Raw genomic sequence first — 17,629 nt, 5'->3', positions numbered from 1 at the left:
ATATGGTTGAAAATCATTGAGAAACATGGCATGGGTAGTCCTCCCTGCCCATTACCAGCCTATTTGGGTCTTGTACGCATATTAAGGGGAACCCCGTACCCATATTAAAAAAAGGAAATGCGTGTGGCCCCCAGGCCCTATATACTCAGAACAGCTATTATGAGTATCGCCTCTGGTCTAAATCATTATAAATATTGTATAACGTACCATCATCCAGAATTTGTAGTTTTTAAAGGAAAAGGGGGGGCTTCGAATGGAAATACCGGGTAGTCGCTCACACCAACCCCATATGTAGTTCCATTCAGCCCTATAATAGATTGAATACCTCAACTGTGATGTGCATATCATTGTACTCCTTCAAGTGATATTTCATTACTGTTTTGTTTTATATCTTTATTAAACATTATATTGATTTTAAATTTTATTAGTGTTCTTCTATTACCAAGTACCGGTATAGTCCAATCTATTATAGGGCTGAATGGAACTACATATGGGGTTGGTGTGAGCGACTACCCGGTATTTCCATTCGAAGCCCCCCCTTTTCCTTTAAAAAATACTCAGAACAGCAGTATACAGGCGGTGCAAACAAGACAGGGACTGTGTAGGTTTGTTGTGTTAAGTTGAATCTGTTTGTCATTTTCAACCGGTACATTTTTAAAGTGTAGCTCCAGTCAAAAAAACTATCTTTAAGCTTTTTGGAAAACATAGGGAAGGGTTATCACCCCTGTATAATTTGTTTTGTCGTCCATCTTTTTTCATCTCACTTGCTGCTGTCTCCTTGCGTTTGCAAGTAGGAGATGTTTGTAAGTTGGATGTTTGAAAGTAGGGGCCTGCCCTATATTATAGCGGTATGTACTGGGTACAGAGCACGCAGACAGCACGCACTATCTCCTAACACTACTGACTGCAAGCTCTATTATTAACCACTTGTTAGCCCAATGTTTGCATAAAGTGAAAGATGAAGTTATGCTGAGTAAATAGATATCAAACATGTCACTCTTCAAAATTGCACATGCCCGTGGAATGGCGCCAAACGTCGCTACTTAGAAAATCCCCATAGGCGACACTTTAATTTTTTTTTTACTGGTTACATGTTTTGAGTTGCAGAGAAGGTCTAGGACTAGAATTCTCGGCGATACCTCACATGTGTGGCACATGCGAGCACATGGGGACATGGGCGCTTTAATTTTTATTTTATTTTTTTATTGTTCATTTTACTTTATTTATTTTAGTTTGACATTTTTTTCCCCAAAAATATATTTTTGATCACTTTTATTCCTATTACAAGAAATGTAAACATCCCTTGTAATAGGAATATGGGGTGACAGGTCCTCTTTACAGTGAAATCTGGGGGGTCAATATGACCCCACATCTCACCTCTAGGCTGGGAAGCCTGAAATAAAAAATAAAAAAAAGATTCTGGCTTTGATCGTACTGGCGAGTTGGTAGAAGCACCGGAGGGCGGTGAGGGGTGGGGGGCGTCTATGGCTGGGTATTTCAGGGTATCACCGAGTATGGCTGGGTATGGCAATTTATGGCAGGGTATTACAGAGTATTGGCGGGGTACTACAGAGTAATAGCAGGGTACTGCAGAGTATTGGGGGGTACTACAGAGTAATGGCAGGGTACTGCAGAGTATTGGGGGTACTGCAGAGTAATGGGGGTTACTGCAGAGTAATGGCAGGGTACTGCACTGCAGAGTAATGGCAGGGTACTGCACTGCAGAGTAATGGCAGGGTACTGCACTGCAGAGTAATGGCAGGGTACTGCAGAGTATTGGGGGTACTGCAGAGTAATGGCGGGTACTGCAGAGTAATGGCGGGTACTGCAGAGTAATGGCGGGTACTGCAGAGTAATGGCGGGTACTGCAGAGTAATGGCGGGTACTGCAGAGTAATGGCGGGTACTGCAGAGTAATGGCGGGTACTGCAGAGTAATGGGGGGTACTGCAGAGTAATGGCAGGGTACTGCAGAGTAATGGCAGGGTACTGCAGAGTAATGGCAGGGTACTGCAGAGTAATGGCAGGGTACTGCAGAGTAATGGCAGGGTACTGCAGAGTAATGGCAGGGTACTGCAGAGTAATGGCAGGGTACTGCAGAGTAATGGCAGGGTACTGCAGAGTATGCACTGGTATTGCAGAGTATTGGCAGGGAATTGAGGGGTTAAATTGGGTGAGCAGCGATGTGGGCACTGCAGATGCAGCCCACATCGCTGCTGACACCGATCTTTCCCCTCCGCTGTACCGATCGGTACAGAGAGGGGAGGGAGGAACAGGCGTCATAACATGACGCCGGTTTGTTTCCAAGTGATCACTCCGTCATTTGACGGAGCAATCACGTGGTAAACGGCCGCTATGAGCGGCCATTTACCGTGATCCGTGATGCGACCCGGCGGTCACGGATGCTCTCGAGTGCGCACACCTCGGGGCACGCGAGAGCAGAATTCTGGGAGGCCGTTAATTAACGGCCTCTCAGAGTTAAAGAACCGCCCTGAAGCCGTTAATCGGCAATGGGCAGTTGGTAAGTGGTTAAAGCTAGATCACTAGCTATATAGGTGAGGTGAATATAGTGGTGTATACTGCAGTCAGGGCACAGACAACAACCACTACACAGCAGCAAGATAGGAAATCAGCCAAAAACGATTGGTGTGTACTGTGTTGAAGGTACACAGAACACCCACTGCTTCAGATGCTAAGTAACACACTACACGAGGCCGCCTCAAAGGCGGCCTTATATAGTGTGGGGCGTGCACTACACAGCCTGAGCTATGATTGGCCACAGGCAGGATGCCTGTGGCCAATCATGGCTCTCCTCGCTGCCGGCGCTGCGATTGGCCAAGCATGCGGGGTCACAGTGCATGCTTGGCCAATCATCGGGCAGCAATGCACTGCGCCAACGCAGTGCATTATGGTCCGCGCGCGCTTCACTCGAATTTTGACGCGAACGGCCATAACGTTCGGAATTCGCCGAACGCACGAACAGCCAATGTTCGAGTCGAACGTACGTTCGACTCGAACACGAAGCTCATCCCTATTATGCACAATAGTCATCTGTGTAGGTATAGTTTGAAAAAGAATGGAATATAAAATTTACCTGAGGACCAAGTCTGTGTTTTCATGCTGCTCTCGAACAACAAATTGATATCATCTTCCAACTGAAGGACTGGGATAACTAAATGTGCTGCAAATTGTGCCATTGTCGAAACAAAGGAGTCTTGACTGGTACAATATAAAAAGGCATTTAGACAGCTTTACTCATAAATCTATAAAGGTCGTTTAAAGCTTTTTATTAAAAGAATTTTAGGTTTCATTTTTGTTTTTTTTTTGTTTTTAATAATGTCGTTTCCCTGGATGCTATGATCAATAACAGTACAATATGATCTTTTCTGTGTATAACAGAAATAGCTAGGAAAAAAAAAAAAAAAATACATTTTGCATTCAAATTTTTACACTACTTCTCATGTGCAAATCAGATATATCTGACTCACTGGATGTTAGAGGAAGAGATCAGGGAGTCTTTGAAGAAATATTACACATCACTGATATTTTAGACATCGAAAATCTAGAAAAGCTTACAAATTATTTCATTCTACAAAGAACCTTTGTCTGAAGGACCTTCTATTCCGCAAGACAAATTTATAAAAGAAAAAAAAAAAAAAAAGTGAGATAAAGGATATAGAAAAATGAAGCAAAAAAGGGAACCGTTTCGTCCAGTTTTCATAAAATCAGTTCTAATCATCATCACAACAATAGTTTTTTACTTCAGCTTTCACAAGCTAACTTGAAGACAGGGTCTTTGACATTATCTAAGGTCTACAAAGGCATGGCACATCACGTGTCCTAGAATCTCCTACCACACTGCTTTCCATCAGGCCAGACAAGAAGTCATAGTTTTGAAATTAAGCAGACAGAGGAAGGAGACGCAAAAACAACAAACAAACTGTGACCACTGTGAGGAATGAGATTGGGTCATGCTGCTAACCCTTTCATTTGTGCTACAAGAATAATATACATTCTATAAATATCACACATGTGTTTGCTTGTGTTAGGCTGACTGTGAATAGACAGCTTTTCCACCAGGATTGACATATATAAAAGGCAAGATCTACTCATTGTGATACGTATAGATAACCCAACACAATTTTTTCCCCAGTTGAGCCAACATTCCGATTATATATATATATATATATATATATATATATATATATATATATATATATATATATATATATATATATATATATATATATATAGTGTATTAAGAGGGAATCATTCCCATCACTATAGGAAAATGTAAATGGAGGCCACTGGCACCGCAAGATTTTAACCATACGGAACCATAATTTTCTAAACACATCTTAAAAACACCAAACACGTTTATCGATACGCTAGTGGCAGAAAACAATGTTTGGTTGAAAGTGTGGTAAAACATGAAGGCAATAAATCTTAAGAACATGTTGATTTATTTAAAAACAAAACGAACATTGTGCCTAATCAGGTTTTTCTCAGTTTTTGGCGGAAAACAGAATTTTTTCATATTTCTCAGGATCTCTGATCTGTGATCCAGTTTCCAGGTCTATACATTGACAATCTTTTGTTAAGTTTTTTTAATTATATATATATATAGATTTGCAAAATTAAAGTTTTGGTTCACTTCTTAATTTTTTCCCCAAAAAAGTGAACTTAACAGTGTACCTACCCTGGGCTTAACTCCATGGATATTGAGCTGTCAGTGCAGCCCAGGGATTTGAAAAGGCATGCTCTTCTCCCTCTTCTCTCTGCAGTAGTTCCAAGATAGATCAGAGGCACTGACCAATCAGAATTGTTCTTATTTTTTCCCAAAAGCCCTGCAGAGGGAGAAGGGTAATGATTGCAGCTACATGGGCTGTGTGGGCACTGATAGATCAGCACCCCTGAAAATAAGTACAGCTGGGACCAGAGGGAGGGGAGGGGGTAATGAACGGTATACGGTGTTCGTTCACTTTTTATTTTTTTCTGAAAAAGTTGAGCACTTTAGCGGTCATCTCATGCTGTAATGCTTGCATTACCACACAATCCTACATGTTCCATTTTTTTGAGATTATATATATATATATATATATATATATATATATATATATATATATATATATATATATATATATACACACACACACATACATACATACACACACACACACACACACACAAAACACAACACAGTGCCTTGCTAAACTGCAGCGTGCTTAATTCTTGTTAAACAGAAGTGTCATAAATCTGCTCACCAGATATTTATGGCCACAAAGTGACCACCAGGCATATAATAGAGGGAAAGAAAACTTTCCTCCGTTAGCTGGGATCCTCCAAGCCAGATAACTCCAATCGACCGTTTCCAATATCGACCAAAATTAATTCAATCATGGATGGTGAATGGTAATTCCTCAAAAGGATAGTGCCTCAAAAGTAATACACTCTGAAGTGTAAATCCAACGCTCCTTATCTGAAAATTGTCTCCCCACATAAACGATCCACAGAGAGGCACTATATTACCAAAAGTATTGGGACACCTACCTACATATACCCTCTGTAGCTATAATTCATTCTCTTCTGGGAAGGTTATCCACAAGGTTTAAGAGCATGTCCATGGGAATGTTTGACCATTCTTCCAGAAGTGCATTTGCGAGGTCAGGCACTGGTGTTGGACAAGAAGGCCTGGCTCGCAGTCTCCACTCTAATTCATCCCAAAGATGTTCTATCGGGTTGAGGTCAGGACTCTGTGCAGGCCATTTAAAGTTCCTCCACTGTAAACTTGCTCATCCATGTCTTTATAGGACCTTGCTTTGTGCACTAGTCCAAATCATTTGGTGGAGGGAGGATTATGGTGTGGGGTTGTTTTTCAGGTGTTGGCTCCTTAGTTCCAGTGAATGGAGCACTAAAAAAGGTGTCAGCGTACCAAGACATTTTGGACAATTTCATGCTCCCAACTTTGTGGGAACAGTTTGGCAATGGCCCCTTCCTGTTCCAACATGACTTCACACCAGTGCAAGGTCCATAAAGACATGGATGAGCGAGTTTTGGGGGGGGGGGGGGGACCTGACTGTGTCCTGACCTCCTCAACCTGATGTAACAACTTTGGGATGAATTTTTGAGCGGAGGCAGTGAGCTAGACCTGCTAGTCCACATCAGTGCCTGACCTCACAAATGTGCTACTGGAAGAATGGTCAAATATTCCCATAGACACACTTCTAACTTGATATTTAACCCTACGGACAAAAAATGGAATGGCGTTAAAGCTCATGTACGTGTAAAGACAGGTGTCCCAATACTCTTGGTAACATAATATACTTGTGAATAAATATATGAAAATCAATTTTTACACATGTCCTCTAATTCCTCTTTATTTTGTCTTCATAACAGAAATACCCTTAGGGCACATTCATACCAGTGATCTGTGGTAACGCAGTAAGGCACCCCAGTCACAGTGCACTGCCATGTGCAGTACTGCACTATAGTACTTTGCAGTGCACTGTTGTAAAAGCTGTCTGTATGATTTTTGATCTGTTCTAGTGCATTAGGCAGGCTTATCAGAATGGGCCCTTGCTGTGCTGGTTTCTCTGTTAATAAATATGTTTTGTTAACTCAGAAATAGGTGTAGCACCTTTAATAATGTAGTGATTGTGGAGGGGTTCTTTCTCCCCCCCTGCAAGGAGGACTAAGAGATCTCTCTCCCTTGTTATGCAGCTCAGCACACAGGCATTTATCAGTTCTGTCCTAGAATTCTACCTCCTCCTGTGACTCTAGCAAGTATTGAGATTTGCATGCAAACAGATTTTCTGTTACTGAAGATCTCACACCTGCCATTTAAATACATACGTTCTGCTGTGTATTAAAACCAGCTTTTTTTTTTTTTGTTTGTTCCTTAACCACTTCAATACCAGGCACTTAGACACCTTCCTGCCCAGACCAATGTTCAGCTTTCAGCGCTGTCGCATTCTAAGTGACAATTGCGCAGTCATGCTACACTGTACCCAAACAAATATTTTGTAATTTTGTTCCCACAAATAAAGCTTTCTTTGGGTGGTATTTAAGCACCTCAGTGATTTTTATTTTTTGCGCAACAAATAAATAAACCACACATTTTGCTTTGTTTCTGTTATTTTTTGTAAAGAAGTACGTTTTCTTCTTCAATGACGGGCACCGTTATGGTTGCACTGACAGGCACTGATAAAGCGGCACTGAAAGGCACCGATGAGGTGGCACCAATGAGGTGGTAACGATAGACACTGATAGGTTCGCACTGATGGCCACCACCGATTTACACATTACAGGGAGTGAAAACGTGTTAAATGATGGTGCCAGTCAGTGCCCATTTGTGGGCACTGATTGCCACAGATTGGGCATTTGCACATGTGGGTGGCCATGGGGTACATACCTGGCCATCCACATGTTGCCCCCTTCCCTGGTGTTCTAGTGCAGATCCTCCCTGGCAGGAGAGCCACCGATCGGCTTTCCTCTACTCGCGAATGTCAGACGCGAGTGAGGGAAAGATGATCAACGGCTTTCCTGTTTACATCGTGATCAGCTGACCCAGCAGACACAGCTGATCAAGGGGTAAAGAGCCTCCGTCTCCTGTACATATACATCAGTCTTTGAAGAGGGATATCCTGGCAACGGCAGCAGCTGCTGCCACAACCGAGATATCCCTCTTAATAGGAGGTCCTGTGTACAATAATGGTGGTCTCCCCCGCAAGATCACCATCATCGGCGGCAGGAGGGGTGCAGCCGCCCTCCGCCGCTTACTGGAGCCGTCGGTAGCGGCGGAGGCGATCGGGTCCTGCACAGATTTTTTTCAATGTCATTTTTTCAAAAAACATTTAAGTCCAAATATGAGATCTGAGGACTTTGACCTCAGATCTCATATTTAAGAGGACCTGTCATGCTTTTTTCTATTACAAAGGATGTTTACATTCCTTGTAACAAGAATAAAAGTGATAAATTTTTTTTTAAAACAAATAAAATCAAGTAAAATAAATAAGAATTTTTTTTTTACTTGAGTAGCGCCCGCATATGAAAACGGTGTTCCAACCACACATGTGAGGTATTGTCGCTATCAGTAGAGTCAGAGCAATAATTCCAGCCCTAGACCTCCTCTGTAACGCAAAACATGCAACCTGTAGAATTTTTTAAATGTCAGTTATGGAGATTTTTGAGGGTAAAAGTTTGACGCCATTCCACGAGCAGGCTCAATTTTGAAGCATGACATGTTGGGTATAAATTTACTTGGCGCAATATCTTTTACAATATAAAAAATTGGGCTAATTTTACTGTTGTCTTATTTTTCTATTCAGTGCGCTTATAAGACCGCTGCGCAAATACGGTGTGAAAAAAAGTATTGCAATGACCGCCATTTTATTCTATAGGGTATTAGAAAGAAAACAATATATAATGTTTGGGGGTTCTAAGTAATTTTAAACATGTAAACACCTAATCTGAAAAAGAGGCCTGGTCCTCAAGTGGAAACCATTTTATACTTTTTGTTAATATTATATTTTTTCCTTCTACTTTTTATTATATACAGTATTTTTTCATTCTTTCATTTTCACCCACCATACCATCAACTTCATTTTTTGGTTTCATTCTTTTCCACGATAGACATTTTCCACCCTGCTGGTAGATTATTGTATCCGATGTTGGCTTGTTTAGCAGAACTGAAAGAGGAAATTATGTTGACCCCATCTAGAGTGAAAAGCCCAGGAAAAACATTGTAAATCCCATGCATTTTTTTGTAATGAGTATGTTTTCTCAGAGCTTATATATTTTTCCCTAGAACCTATGATTTATAAAAAAATAGTTGTTTGCCTTTCACTGCGGAGCAAGGTAGACATTTAGAGAGCCATGTTTCTTTCATTTTTTTAGTATAGAACATAAATTCTACAGCTTTTAGGCTGAAGAATGGACCCTTCTAGTGCATTACAAGTGGTAATGAATGTATATATAGAAGTTTGTACTCTGTCACCTTGAGAAAGGGGACCATTGTGCCTTCAAAATGTCAGTGTTTTTTTCTTGCACAAGCTATGTTTTGCTAGTATAGTAAAAGTTTGAGATCTAGGATTATTGGTATGCTTGTTAAATTTCATCTATGGTTTTACAGTTTCTCTGTTGTCTGTGTATCCCCAATAAGTCATAAAAGGTAAAAGGTGTGGAATGGTTGTTTCTCAAGTTACTTCCTGTCCTGTAGAAACAACAGGAAGTGAAGAGATTTCTTCAAAGTGAGGTTATTTTCCTCTTAGACGGTTGTCACTACTACAAGTGCCCCCGTCAGCATTTCCCCTATAGTTGTGATCTGGTTGAAATCAAAATTTTGGATTTTCCCTCAGTTTTAAACAATGGTCACCAGAACAAACAGAGGTGGAAACTCCCTTGGCCGGTCCAGCAGGGACCGGCCAAGATCCAAACCTTGCATAGGCAGACTTAATATACCCAAGTTGATCAATCGAACAACTTGGGTACAAGCAGCTTTTTGGGATTCTACATTTGATTATTGTTAGTGGCCATTATGGCCAATAGCAGTAATCATTATGCTCTCCTGGTGAAGACAGTTTCCCCTGCCCTGACCCCCCCCCCCCCCGCGCGCTGAAAGAACACAATGGCTCTGCAGGAGGGATTTAAAAAAAAAAAAAAAAAAAAAAAAAAACTTGTTACCCACCGATCAACGCAGTCAGTGTTGATGGGGAAAAAACAAACAAAACAAGTTTCTTTCCTACAAGCTGTGGTTGCAGGAAAGAAAAATTGGGCCGTCTATGGCCAGCTTTAGAGGGGACATGTACAGCAATATAAACATGATAGAGGTTCCTCTCCCCTCACCAAGATGTGCAAGAGGAAGAAAACAATTTGGCCTTTAGATACTCTTAAAATGTTGAATTAAAACTAATGCAGAGCAAAGCAAATAGTTATAAAACTAATCTGATTTAAATATTTTATTTAGATATAGCTATAGAGATGTAAAAGTTCTTATATAGGACATGAAATGTTTAATGTGGACTAAACAACATTTGGCTCAGGCTTCATTTGCAGCAGTCTTGTAGTGTGTATAAGTGATAAAGAATTACTAAATCCTGCTGAGCAGCGGAATCTTGCAAATCAACTGTACAGATCTTCCAAAGTTCAATATTAAAACAGCACCTCTCAGTGTTTGTAATATTGTGCATGGGAACATACCAAAGATTTGGTGAAACTGCTTGGTTTTCTAACAAATTTTCTAATCTAAACAATCTAGATTTTCTTCAGTGGTCATCAAAAAGCCAGCGTGGCCTGAACTGTGTGTTCTGCTCTTTAATATCTCAGTGGATATCTGAATGGCCTCATAGACAGGGATGGCTAATGCATAAGCTGATTATTGGAAGACTCGTTCTAATAGATACAAATTTACCCAATCATATAAAAATTACATATTTATATACCATGTGAAAGTATCTCTAGATTTAGCAGTTAGTTGCATTGTATATTTCAATGTTTTTATTGAACGTAAGAAAATACAGAAATGGTAGAAAATGCCATATAGAAGGACACAGATTTCTCAGGTATACATAGCAATAACACCACTGGTACATTAACCAATTGCCGACCGCCGCACGACGATGTACGTCGACAGAATGGCACGGGCAGGCATATGGGCGTACCTGTACGTCCCTGCCTTCCCACGGGTGGGGGGCCCGATCGGGCCCCCCCGGTGCCAGCGGCGGTCAGTTTTCGTTCAGAAGCGATCCGGGATGAGGGGGTGACCATTCATTCATGGCCACCCCCTCTCGATCGCTCCTGACGAATGGAAGTGAGGCGTGACATCACTTCCTCTCCTGTAATGTAAACACAGGAGAGGAAGTGATGTAATCTCTCCTCCGTGTCGGTATTTTTCGTTCCGGCACCGAGGAGAAAGGATCGGTGAGTTGCACCAACACGACACTACACAGTAGAACATGCCAGGCACACTCACACCCCCCCTTCACCCCCCGATCACCCCCCCAATCACCCCTGCCCCCCCCCAGTCACAGTGACACCAATTGCATTTTTTTTTTTGCATTGGTGTCATTTGTGACTGTAATAACTGTTAGGGTTAGCCCCCTTTAGCTCTAGGGTACCCCCCAACCCCCCCAATAAAGGTTTAACCCCGTGATCACCCCCCGTCGCCAGTGTCACTAAGGCTGGGTTCACATTGCAGCGGTTTATGAGAACGGATGTGATTCGCCGCGGATTCGTGGTGTTCCCGCATCGCTCCAGTGTGAACCCAGCCTAATAAGCGATCGTTTTTCTGATCGCTGTATTAGTGTCACAGGTGACGCTAGTTAGGCAGGTAGGTATTTAGGTTCGCCTCAGCTTTTTATAGCGCCAGGGACCCCCATATACTACCGCATAAAGCCCCCTGATTGCCCCCTAGTTAACCCTTTCACCAGTGATCACCATATAACTGTTACAGGTGACGCTGGTTGGTTAGTTATTTTTTTTATAGTTTCAGGGCACCTGCCATTTATTACCTAATAAAGGTTTAACCCCCTGATCCCCCGGCGGGTGTCATTTGTGACTGTAATAACTGTTAGGGCAGTTAGGGTTAGCCCCTTTAGTTCTAAGGTACCCCCCTAACCCCCCCCAATAAAGGTTTAACCCCGTGATCACCCCCCGTCACCAGTGTCACTAAGGCTGGGTTCACATTGCAGCGGTTTATGAGAACGGATGTGATTTGCACCGCACTGCAGTGCAAATCACATCCGATCTCTGTGCGATTCGAGTTCAGCCATACAGATAGTATGGCTGAATTCGCACCGCACCCGCCGCAAACTCGCACGGGACCCTTTTTTTGGTCCGCTGCAGAATCGGATCGCATGGGTGTTCACACCCATAGGTATTTAGATTTGCCGCAGCTTTTTATAGCGCCAGGGACCCCCATATACTAACCCATAAAGCCCCCTGATTGCCCCCTAGTTAACCCTTTCACCAGTGATCACCATATAACTGTTACAGGTGACGCTGGTTGGTTTAGTTATTTTTTTATAGTTTCAGGGCACCTGCCATTTATTACCTAGTCTCACTAGTGTACCCCTAAATTTAGGGGTGTCTACTTTCCAAAATGGGGTCATTTGGGGGGGTTTGTGCCATCTTGGCATTTTATGGCCTTCAAAACTGTAACGCCCTTAGAAAGCCTGAAGGCGGTGCTTGGTTTTCGGGGCCCCGTACGCGGCTAGGCTCCCAAAAAGTCCCACACATGTGGTATCCCCGTACTCAGGAGAAGCAGCAGATTTTGGGGTGTTATTTCACATATGCCCATAGCATGTGTGAGCAATATATCATTTAGTGACAACTTTGTGTAAAAAAAAAATATATATATTTTTTGTCATTATTCAATCGCTTGAGGCAAAAAAATAAAATATTCAATGGGCTCAACATGCCACTTATCAATTTTCTTAGGGGGTCTACTTTCCAAAATGGGGTCATTTGGGGGGGTTTTGCACTGCCCTGCCATTTTAGCACCTCAAGAAATGAGATAGGCAGTCGTAAACTAAAAGCTGCGTAAATTCCAGAAAACGTACCTTAGTTTGTAGATGTGACAACTTTTGCGCAAATCAATAAATACACAGTTATTGACTTTTTTTTTACCAAAGACATGTGGCTGAATACATTTTGGCCTAAATGTATGACTAAAATTGAGTTTATTGGATTTTTCTAATAACAAAAAGTAGAAAATATCATTTTTTTTTCAAAATTTGCGGTCTTTTTACGTTTATATTGCAAAAAATAAAAATCGCAGAGGCAATCAAATACCATCAAAGGAAAGCTCTATTTGTGGGAAGAAAAGGACGCAAATTTTGTTTGGGTACAACATTGCATGACCGCACAATTACCAGTTAAAGCAGCGCAGTGCCAAATTGTAAAAAGACCTCTGGTCATTGACCAGCAAAATGGTCCGGTCTGAAAGTGGTTAATGATGCTTGGAAGATCTAAAAATCAAACTATAGATCACTTAAAGGGATTGTAAACCCCATGTTTTTTCACCTTGATGCATCCTATGCATTAGGGTGAAAAAACACCTGGCACTGACCGGCCCCCCAGCCCCTCAGTTTTACTTACCTGAGCCCTAGAACTTGACCCACAGGGACACGCCGTCTCTGCCCGGGGTTTTCGGCTCTTCATTGGATAGATTGATAGCAGCACAGCTATTGGCTCCTGCTGCTGTCAATCAAATCCAATGATGCAGGCATATGGGGGGGGGCTGAGTCCTGCATTCAGCCTCTATGGACGCAGAATGCTGGACTCGGGAGCACGCCCACAAGGTAACCCCCCCCCAGGAGAGCGCTTCTCCCAAGGGGTTATCTGATGTGGGGAGGAGCCGCGAGGGCCAGTGAGTGACCCTAGAAGAGCAGGTTTGGTACCACTCTGTGCAAAACAAGCTGCACAGTGGAGGAAAGTATAATATGTTTGTTATTTAAAAAAAAAAAAAATAAATAAAAAAAAAAAAAAAACCCTTACAATCACTTTAATACCAGACAGCCCTCTGGTAAACACCCAAATGGTCTGTACACACAATTGGAAATTCTGCCATTAAAAGTCCGATGTGAGCTTTTGGTCGGGAATTGCGATCATGTGTATGCTCCATCGGACTTTTGCTGGCAGAATTCCCGCCAGCAAAAGATTGAGAGCAGGTTCTCAATTTTTTGGTCGGAAAAAGTGGGGAACGGAATTTCCGATCGTCCGTGCCAATTCCGACGCACAAAATTCCTACGCATGCTCGGAAACATTGAACGTCATTTTCTCGGCTCATCGTAGTGTTGTACATCACTGCATTCTTGACGATCAAACGTTCAGAGAACTTGTGTGACCATGTGTATGTAAGCCATGCTTGAGCTGAATTCCATCGGAAAAAACAACAGTTTTTTCTGATGGAAAATTCGCTCGTGTGTGCGGGGCATTAGGCTCCATGCACATGGAATAAAAAAAAAAAAAAAATGATAGTTCTCCTGGCAGAAAAAAAAACACTCATATGGAGCATTTTTGTGCCAGTAAACTCCAATCAGAAACGCAAACCAGAAGGTTTTTCGTTTTTTTCCTACCTCTAAATGTTGAATTTAAAATATGCCTGTAATTGTCCTAATGTGCATGGACACATAGGAGAACATTGAGCTGCTTCTACAAGCAAAACACAAAACTCCTGTAGAAGCAAGGTTTTTTTAAGCCAGTGTGCTTGGAGCCTAAGATGTAAGAACAGTTATCAATGCAAAAGTTGGTAAATACAAACTTGGTCCATATTGAACCAAAGTAGCATCCAAAGATAACATGCTGTGGGGAATGCATTGCACAATAAGGGGTATTAGGGGAGGGAGAGGGACCTTGGATAGGAGATTATAGGGAACCCCAACTAGTCAAATTTTAAGATAATAGCAAAGCAACAATATTTGAGTTACCAAAGAACAAACAAGGAGAGAAACAAAAAGGGAGAAAAAAAAAAAAAAAGAAAAAAAAGAGAGAAGATATCAAAAAGTAGAGGGTCTGCTATGAACTTGTTAAGGGACAAACAGGTATTGAATCCATGGGTCTCACATTTTATCCAATTTTTTGGTGTTATTACACAGAGCTAGTTGCATTTTAAAACATATTATAATAACCACTATTTTTTCTCTTGTTAAATGCCAAGCACTTCTATAGGACACCACTGTAGATGCATGCTTTGTGTTGTTCTAGGCATCCCTTCCTGAACAAAGTGGGGTTGGCTGGAAAAAACTATCAGGACAGCTGAGGCTTTAGACATAGATGTCACTGAAATCTCCCCTGAGAAGCGCACACAATAGAAAGCCCTGGGAAGTGCAGGCTGGAGCTCAGCAGGCAGACATAAGAGTGATAGGCTATGTAATGAGTTGAGTTCAGGCCCCATGTGTGGCTGGGTCATTATAGAGCACTTTACATGCAAACAGGGAGCAGAAATGCCTCGTTAGGTGAAAGCCTAACATTCTGTTCTTGTTTTCAAACAATGATAATAAAGGGCAGATACCACTGATTCGCTCTATAGCCTTTAAAAAAAGGGAACGGTCTTGTAATTGTTTAGCAATAATTGAGCCTGAAAGTGGCTCCTTATGCAAATACAACATTATGGTAATAGAATTGTTGAACCTTCATGTATTTGTAAGAGTATTCTTTTCTTTAAAGGTAATGATAAAATGAATGTGGTGAGCATATGCTAGATAAATTGAAGCTATGGCTATTATTACAGGGTCTATTATTAGATATGAAAGGGATCCATGGACTTCATGTTAAGATCCCTATGAGAATGCGATCACCTTATTGTAAATAAGGTAACAAGTCTTAGATCTCCAGCCAAACAGCATATTTATATTGTGAAGGATTAGTATATTAAAAGCAGGTAATACCAGTTCACACACAGGTCAGTCCACACAAAACGGCAATCGGTACCTTACCAACCCTCCCTGAATATTCTATCCTGCGGTATTAAATGCAGTACAAATGTTCATACTCCTAGCCCACAGTCTAGATTAGGGGTCTCAAACTGGCAGCCCCTCCTTCTGTTGCGGAACTATAAGTCCCATGATGCATTGGAGGGCTGACAGTTCCAAATATGACTCCCCACAAGCAGAGGCATGATGGGACTTGTAGCTTCACAACAGCTGGAGGGCCACCAGTTTGAGACCCTTGGGCTAGATGTTGTATGCTTACAAAACCATGCAGTTTTTGCAGTCATCAGCTGGGCTCCCAGACTGGATGGACCTCTCACCAGCAGTCCCACCTGTGGCCTCTTGGAGATTTATAGAACTCAGAGTGGAGTCTTTTCTTTGCTATTATACATTCTGGATACAACAAATTTTCAGTCCTTAACTAGCCTGTGCTAAATATTTTTTTTTCTATTTTGAGCTAAATATATGCGCAAATGCACACATTTAAGAATATACATCTGTCTGCATAAGTGTCTGAAATCTTGACATGTACTTTAAACAGTATTTCTATACACAGTGCGATTTTGAATAGGCACTACACTTAATGTTATCTACAACTGTTCAACATAAGAACATCTTAATAGTTAGGCCCTATTTACACTATTGCACTGCAGTAACACACTTTGGGGGTTATATACGAAAGGCAAATCCACTTTGCACTAAAAGTTAGGGATGAGCTCAGGCGGGTTTGCATGGAACACGTGCAGAGCCCGCCAGGAAGTCGTCGCAGCGCTACGATAATCACAGGCAGTGAGACATTGCGCCGATGCACGGCTGCAGAGATCGAGCAATGTCTCACTGCCTGTGATTAGCGCAGCACTGCGCCGACTTCCTGGCGGGCTCTGCACGTGTTCCATGCAAACACGCTTGAGCTCATCTCTACTACAAGTGCACTTGGAAGTAAAGTCGCTGTAGATCCAAGGGGGACATGCAAGGAAAATAAAAAACAGCCTTTTTGACTTGCACATGATTGGATGATACAATCAGCAGAGCTTCCACTCATTTAAGATCTTCCCCTCAGATCTACAGCAACTGCATTTCCAAGTACACGTTCAGTGCAAAATGGATTTGCCTTCCCTTTATGTACATAGGTGTGATGCTGAGCCTTTCATTCTAAATTGCAAACCAACGTACCTTCTCAATGCATTTGTACTGCATCTTTTTTGGTGCATTAGGTAGCCCTATTCAGTGCTTTCAATGGGCTGCGCTAATCCACCTCAACTCCAGCCCCCCTCAATTCCACCTTTCCTGCACTCCACAAATACATTTTGATAAATTAAAATGTACATATCTTTGGTTCTCTTCCCCATCTCCAGCATTAGGCACTGGCAGTAGGTGTTGTGTGATTGCCATTTCATGCAGCATTTCAGTGTGAAGCTAGCTTAGGAGTGTGTAATTGACATCCTGATCTCACAGGAAGGGGCTGGACAATGCTGGGTGTGTTCATCCAGGATGGTAGGCAACAATCAGAGTCAGAGGGGGATGTGAAGGGCAGCACTGAAACGGGTGTAGGTACAGTAAGTACAGCTGTTTACAATGTATTTCTTTGTTTACACATAGGAGAGGGGAAAAAGGTATTTTACAAATAAATAAAACCTGACGTTTATGGATAGATGATAATTCTGGATGGAGACAAAGACAAAAGTCCTGATTCATCAAACTGCAAGACAATTCAAGTCGGACCTTTTATGAGGTCAGCAGAAAAGCTAATGTTTTAGGCCCCTTTCACACGGACGATCCGTTCAGGTCCACCTGTCAGTTTTTCAGGTGGACCTGAACGGATGCTCCATAGAGGTCTATGGAGCATCGGATGTCAGCAGTGACATGTCCGCTGACATCCGACCCGCTCCGATCCGAAAAAGTATGACGGAGGAAAAAGCTATTTTTCCATCCGTCATCGGATCGGGTGACAACGGACACTGCGGTCCCCGCAGAGCGATCCCCGCTGAGCAAGCAGATATCCGCGGGGGGGGCGGATCAGCACTGATCTGCCCCGTGTGAAAGGACCCTTAGTCCTTCCAAGAGCTCCCTTCCTTTGGGCCTGACCTGCTGCTGTATTACTCTCACTTTTGCTCCTTTTAAAGACCATTTATTTGAACAACAATCTTCCCATAATATTATGTGCAAAATGAATTCCTTTATGAACGCGTAACACATATATGCA

This window comes from Lithobates pipiens, unplaced genomic scaffold, assembly GCF_037356315.1.
Source record: "Lithobates pipiens isolate NorthernLeopardFrog02 unplaced genomic scaffold, aLitPip1_a1.2 Scaffold_16, whole genome shotgun sequence".
In the NCBI taxonomy this organism is placed as follows: domain Eukaryota; kingdom Metazoa; phylum Chordata; class Amphibia; order Anura; family Ranidae; genus Lithobates; species Lithobates pipiens.
This window is presented reverse-complemented; position numbering follows the sequence as displayed.